We start from the raw sequence: 6,011 nt of genomic DNA, 5'->3' as shown, positions 1-6,011 counted from the left end.
CACCCCAGATGGGACTCGAACCCACAATCCCTGGCTTAGGAGGCCAGTGCCTTATCCATTAGGCCACTGGGACACACTGGGTTGGGTCGATCACGCTGATGAAGAGCCAGTTTTTTTTTCCTTTGCTTTTTCAAAGGGATCCCCAAAATTAGGAAAGTTAGGCAGCAGAAGGTTTACTGTGACCTGAGAAGGACCGGCATCCAATCACGGTGGTACACACACACGCTCTCACTCATCTGAGCTACACGGCTACCAAGATGATCTCAGGTGCGCCGAGCTGGTACGGAACATATTGAACTGATCGACGGCGAATTGTCTCTCAGACAGGCTTTTCACCTCTGAGCTCCCTGACTGACAGTGATCAGTTAGGCAGTAAAACAGTCAGCTGCTTCTAAGCCTTAAACAGCTGCATCTCGGCGCTTCCACGGAGAGATGATTTGAAAGCCGAACATCGCCCATTGGGAACACCTTACTATCACTAGTTTAAGAGACTCTTAAGGTCTTGCAGAGGTGCCTGTCTAATAGCATGCGCTTTGCAAGCTATAGGTGTTTAGGCTGAGGCAGAATGCCTGTTAACAAAATGTTTTTCTAAAGGGGCCTCGCACTCTTTTCCAAGCAATGGTCACCATCCCCACAATGTAGTCATGTCCTAGGACGTCACCTGTTAGTCTCCATTTGTCTGCCACCAACATTTTAGGTTACGGGGTCACAACCGCACCCCGGAGAGCATAGGAGCCGTTGGCGTTCTGGCTGTGCAGATTGGGCTGAAGGTGGGGCGCTTGAATCTCGCTGTTGGAGGCCGTCTGAAACTGACCCAAGCCTTTCCCTTGAATTAAATGTAAATAAGAAATGAACCCCAGATGCACATGGAATCAATCACGTGTTTCCTTTGAGCCGTTTCAAAGACTGCTCCAGAGTTTACCTTGCACAGATGCGCAAAGATTAATGATGGGGGTGCACGCTTCCAGGCGCCTTACAACTGTAGGGACTGATTAGAGACAATTCGTAGCGTGTACTCATTTCTCTCTATTCCCCGTGTTGCAGTGGTAGGATGACATAAATTCCTGCTTCGACACGTAACGGCATTATAATCAAGTGCAGGAGCTGAGGGCTTTAGTTTTGTTTCGTTTTCCATGGCGTTCGTAAGCGCGCAAATCAAAGGCAATTCCTGCGTCTAACACGAATGTAAATGCTTTTGAAAGTGCAGTGTGGTGCAGCTTGTAAAAACCATTTGTGGTTTGTTGATGTTTTTTCTGTCTGCCAAAGTTGCATTTTGACATCCGGACTGGGGGACTTTATCATTTGAACGTGAAGCCAGCCTTAAACCCTCTGAGGCGTGTCTGTCTGCCGGCACGAATCTTGTGAAAGGTATTTTTTTTTAACGGAGAGCGACTTTAAAAAGGTTTCCGCAGCCACCTCGCACTCCGTGTTAGATTATAGGAGGAATGCGGCGACAGCGAGCTCGCTTTTGTCGTGGCCGAGTGGTTAAGTGCGTTGGGGATTCCCCGCGCAGGTTCGGAACTTGCCGACTCCGGCGTCTGCCGCACGTCGCCTTGTGCCTGCGCGGCAAAGGCGAAGTGCCGTTTCTCCTTTCCTGGTACTATAAAAACGCTAAATCGCTTGGACCCGCTGCCATTGAAAGCAATTCTTCAGATAACCACACATTTTGCGTTCGCACCTCTGGTGCTCTACTTATGCCTTTGCAAACCTAATGAATAAAGCTGAAAGAACCGACACGATATGTAGGTGCTCGTAAACCACGCAGTAAAGAACTGTTAACAGCAAGGGTTTCAGTGGGTTAACTGAGGAGAAGGCGTGATCGCTAATTGTTGACTTTTTATTTGGTGTTAGAAACACTCTTACTGTGCATGACGTGCAACAAATGTAGCCACAGAAATTGCATCACGCTTTCATGTATGCTATTGCAGACACCAACGTTGCCTAGATAGAAAACCGAAATAGCCGTGGGTTTGCTTGCTGGTCTGAAGGATCTCTCTTCGAATCTCTATCATTTGTCAATGAAAGTAAAAGGCGCTGCAATCTCATACGTTCAGAATCAAACCCGCAGCTGTTGTTCGACTTTATTTCTTGACTAATTACAACTGAGTGTCGCATGAGCAGTTACGTAAACTTGTCTGGTATATTTGAACACAAATGCCGTTCTTCAATTAAAACTAACAGTACATTGTCAGGGACATTCAGTTCTATACAAACAAGAGACAGACAAGAGAATATTTCTACCGTTCATGTGGACTACGTGTTGACTTACTGATCGGAATAATTGAAAGGTTCGGGCTCATAGCCGATGCAGTGCGTGCTAATTAGAACAGCAACGCTGAGCTCTCAGCACCGTACTGAGCCCAGGTGTTTTTCTAAAGCTGTCAGGTGCAGTTCATTTACATGAAGGAAATCTCTTACTGGGTACGATTACAATGCAGTAAGTAGCACAGACTGCTTAGGGAGTAGCCCGATGCGTTTAAAAACAACCCGAGCCAGATAGGAGTCGAACCTGCAATCTCCTGATCCGTAGTCAGACGCGTTATCCATTGCGCCACTGGCCCTGGTGTGACACTGCAGGACTGTAACCCAGTGAGATCAGCACTGCAACTAGTAAAATATTACCCCCGGTCCATTCTTTTCCAAAAGTGAGAAACACCTGTTTTCTACATTTTGTCTGTTTTAAAACCATATCTCTTTAAACCAAACCAAGAGTTTGTCTTTTGCACTGATATTCTGATTCATTTCGATTTCAAAGAAAAAAAAAAACATTATCTTCCAAAGCATCATAAAATTGTCCCTTCTTCCAGACTCTACTTCTCTCTTGTAGTAGTACAGCAGACCTTTCCAAGTGAGCAGATCACAGAGTCCGAAATGAGCTTCCTCCATCAAGCAAAGTACCTGAACATGACTCTGTCTTCATAAAAGCGCCCCTGTAATAAAGAAATTAAATCCGAAATCAAGAGGGCAGTTTCCTACTGAAGTTCAAGAAATCATCAATTTTAACCTAGCAACACATTAAAGGCTGCATCTATACAAGTACGATTCTAGAAATGCTCACCAGATTACGTTTTAAGAAAGAACTGCGCCTCAGGTTCCGCCGAGATCTTAACTCGGATGGCAGGATTCAGAGTCCGGAGTGTGGACTGATGGCGCACGGAGGGTCCATATACTGTGGATCCCTCAGTGATCTTCCGCGTATTCAAACCGCCAGCGTGTGACTCCCCTGTCACCGTCCTCTCTCCTCTGTGCAGCCGAGCCCGATTCACGGTAAAGTGAAAAAAAATATGCCCTCAACGTGAGATTTACTCTGGAGTGAGGATAGATGTTACCTTTTTATCATTGAACAGGATGTATGTGATGTGGCGACTAGGTTCAATTTTGTATCCTGTTTAAAAGATTAAGGACTGGGGTGAGCGTGATTTACCACCCTTTCAGCTAAGAACCCGACGTGCGCACCGTTTAAGCTGCATAGACTCGGTCGTTTAACTCTTCTCCATTAGCAGGGTTAAGGTTAAAGAAAAAAAACATTGCTGACTTCTTTTTTTTTTGCCAGCTGCTAGCGCTGATTAGCAAGGTTTGTATTTCATGTTTTGCAAGTTGCATCCATTTTAAGAAAAACAAGTCATGTTAAAGACAGGAAATGAATACTTGTGTTTAATTAAGTCTAGCGGTTGTCCGCTGGGATTCAGACCCAGGGTCTCCTGTTCACTAGACAGGCGCTTTAACCAACTAAGCCACGGCGCCCCGGGAGTGCTGTCCTTTTGCAGCCACTTGGACACACCACTCAGACACATCTGCATTCGGTGTGTGCTCCGCCTGCTCGCTGAGCAAGTTGCCACCTTTACATACAATAGCAACATCGACACCAAGAGAAAGGATGACAAATGGCTTTTATCTGGAACTTTTCATGTCCAAGGAGCTCAATGTGCTTTCTGTGTACAACAGGGCCACTGAACTCCACACTGGCCACTGAACCACAGCAGTGGCTTGCTGGCTTGACATCTCCCAAGGAAAATGTTGAAATCGCATGTGGAACAGGAAAATGACCCTCGAGTACGAGGGAAAAAAAAGAAAAAGATCATCTGGAGCGCGCCAACTCAGTTGGGACAGTCCAGTTCTGTTGACGAGGTGGCTGAGTGGTTAAGGCGATGGCTTGTTAATCCATTGTGCTCTGCATGTATGGGTTCGAATCCCACTCTCGTCGGTTTCCATGTCTGACATGTGTGCCCGTTCGACGTTGGCCCTCCTGTCGTTTGCTCCAGAACTAGAGCCATGCAGTTTCTAGCGGTGGCTGAACATGGTATAGTAGGCTAACATCGGTATCGAGCAGTGACAGTAACAGTATTTACGTGCCGCTGCTGCCAAGTGGCTCTGGGTTGAGACCGCGTTTTCACTTACTTGCAATGCAAACGGAGAAAGCGATTTTTGACAGTCTCTTGAGAGACTGCGCTAGGTGTTTAGGGATAGACTTTGTCAGTTCCCCCTGGGATGATGGCCTCTCAAATAGTTTGTGATTCCTCTAGACGTTTATACAGTAGAAGCCTGCTTCGTGGCTTAAATCCAAGCTAAGGAAACGAGTTAGAGGTCTGATGCAGAACTGCGAATTCAATGAACGGGAACACTACAGTACATTGCACTGTATGTGTGAGGAAAACTGCCCCCTTCTGTCCCTTGTCGACCGAACAGAGGACTGTAAAGGATACCGCCAAGAAACTTTAGGATGCTGGTTGGAATACAGCTCCAAAGAAGCCCCTTTGGGTGTTATGTCATCAAAAAGTAAGAACAGCGAATCTCCCTTTGATCAAAAGCGCAACAGAACTGTTTTCCGTGGAGCAGCTTTCAGACCCGTAGACCTGTTTTATTTGTAGGGCAGGGCGCATTCCCAAACGCGAATCTCCTGTTTTAGAAATGCTTTGGGCGGCGTGAAGTGAAAATAAGAAATGGGCTCCAGATGCACATGGAAGCAATCAAGTGTTTCATCCGAGCTGTTTCAACGACTGCTCAAGAGCTTTCCTTTCACAGAGGCGCAACGATTAATGATGGGGGTGCACCCTTCAATGCGCCTTCCCAGTGGGCATTGATTCGTCGAATATACGTATATTTATGGCGAAAATACGGCTATACGTATATATACGTCGCCTCAACGTATAATCAACGTCGAATTGCAACCGTAAAATCGACGACATGAATAAACGCATATATAACATCGAAAACACATCTAACACAGTGCCTGAGGCTTTTTACTGTATGTATCGTGTGTGCCGCAACTAGGAGTATACGGCACTCTGCACAGTGTACGAAGTAAATTATTTTCGCAGTAATTAATTTATTATATTTACTATATTTATTATACACGTGTAAATTAATTACTGCGAAAATAATTTACTTCGTACACTGTGCAGAGATTCTAGACGAATTGCAGACCACATTTAGACGTCTAAGGTATGCGTTTAATAGATGCAGCCATTCAAAATGCGCGGTAAAAACCCGCGGTACAGTAACCTACCCACAAGCCACCGCGGGGCACCGGAGGGTACCGCAGGACAAGTGATTGGCTGGCCAAAATGACCGACAGGGGCACTCGTGGTGCATTGGTTGGTAGTGCAAAGATTTAATCATTTAATGTCTTTGCTGTCCACATTTTAATCCGCTTAGTTTTGAATATTTATATGGATTTTACCACTAAAGGGAAATTTTAGTAGCTGAGCATAAAAAGAAGAGGAGCATAACGCATCTGAAGGTCATAAACGATATTAATTTAGGAACATAAACATTACTGTATGTATGTAAACTGTACTGTGTATGGCTGGTCTTGGTAGTTTAAAGAAAAAATACACACCAGTCTTCCATTTCTCCCTAAACATTTTAAGCATGAAAGTTTTATGAAACGGTACCCAAATATGCGATTGCTGTATAGAATGAATTTTAATTAAAAAAAATTATTTAACACGAACATTAAGCTGTTTACATCTTCCGCCTGAGAACAGTCACCCGTTGCTACCCAACGCAGA

General features: G+C 45.2%; 1 non-coding gene across 1 annotated transcript; it reads right to left on the bottom strand.

Moving 5' to 3' along the window:
- Window positions 1–73, bottom strand: trnar-ccu (transfer RNA arginine (anticodon CCU)). Its single transcript has one exon. It is a non-coding gene; the product is annotated as a tRNA-Arg (tRNA).
- Window positions 74–6,011: the final 5,938 nt, after the last annotated feature.

This window comes from Lepisosteus platostomus, unplaced genomic scaffold, assembly GCF_059453375.1.
Source record: "Lepisosteus platostomus isolate fLepPlt1 unplaced genomic scaffold, fLepPlt1.hap1 Scaffold_61_H1, whole genome shotgun sequence".
Taxonomy (NCBI): Eukaryota; Metazoa; Chordata; class Actinopteri; order Semionotiformes; family Lepisosteidae; genus Lepisosteus; species Lepisosteus platostomus.
The sequence above is the reverse complement of the archived record's forward strand: the minus strand, read 5'-3'. Positions and strand labels throughout refer to the sequence as shown.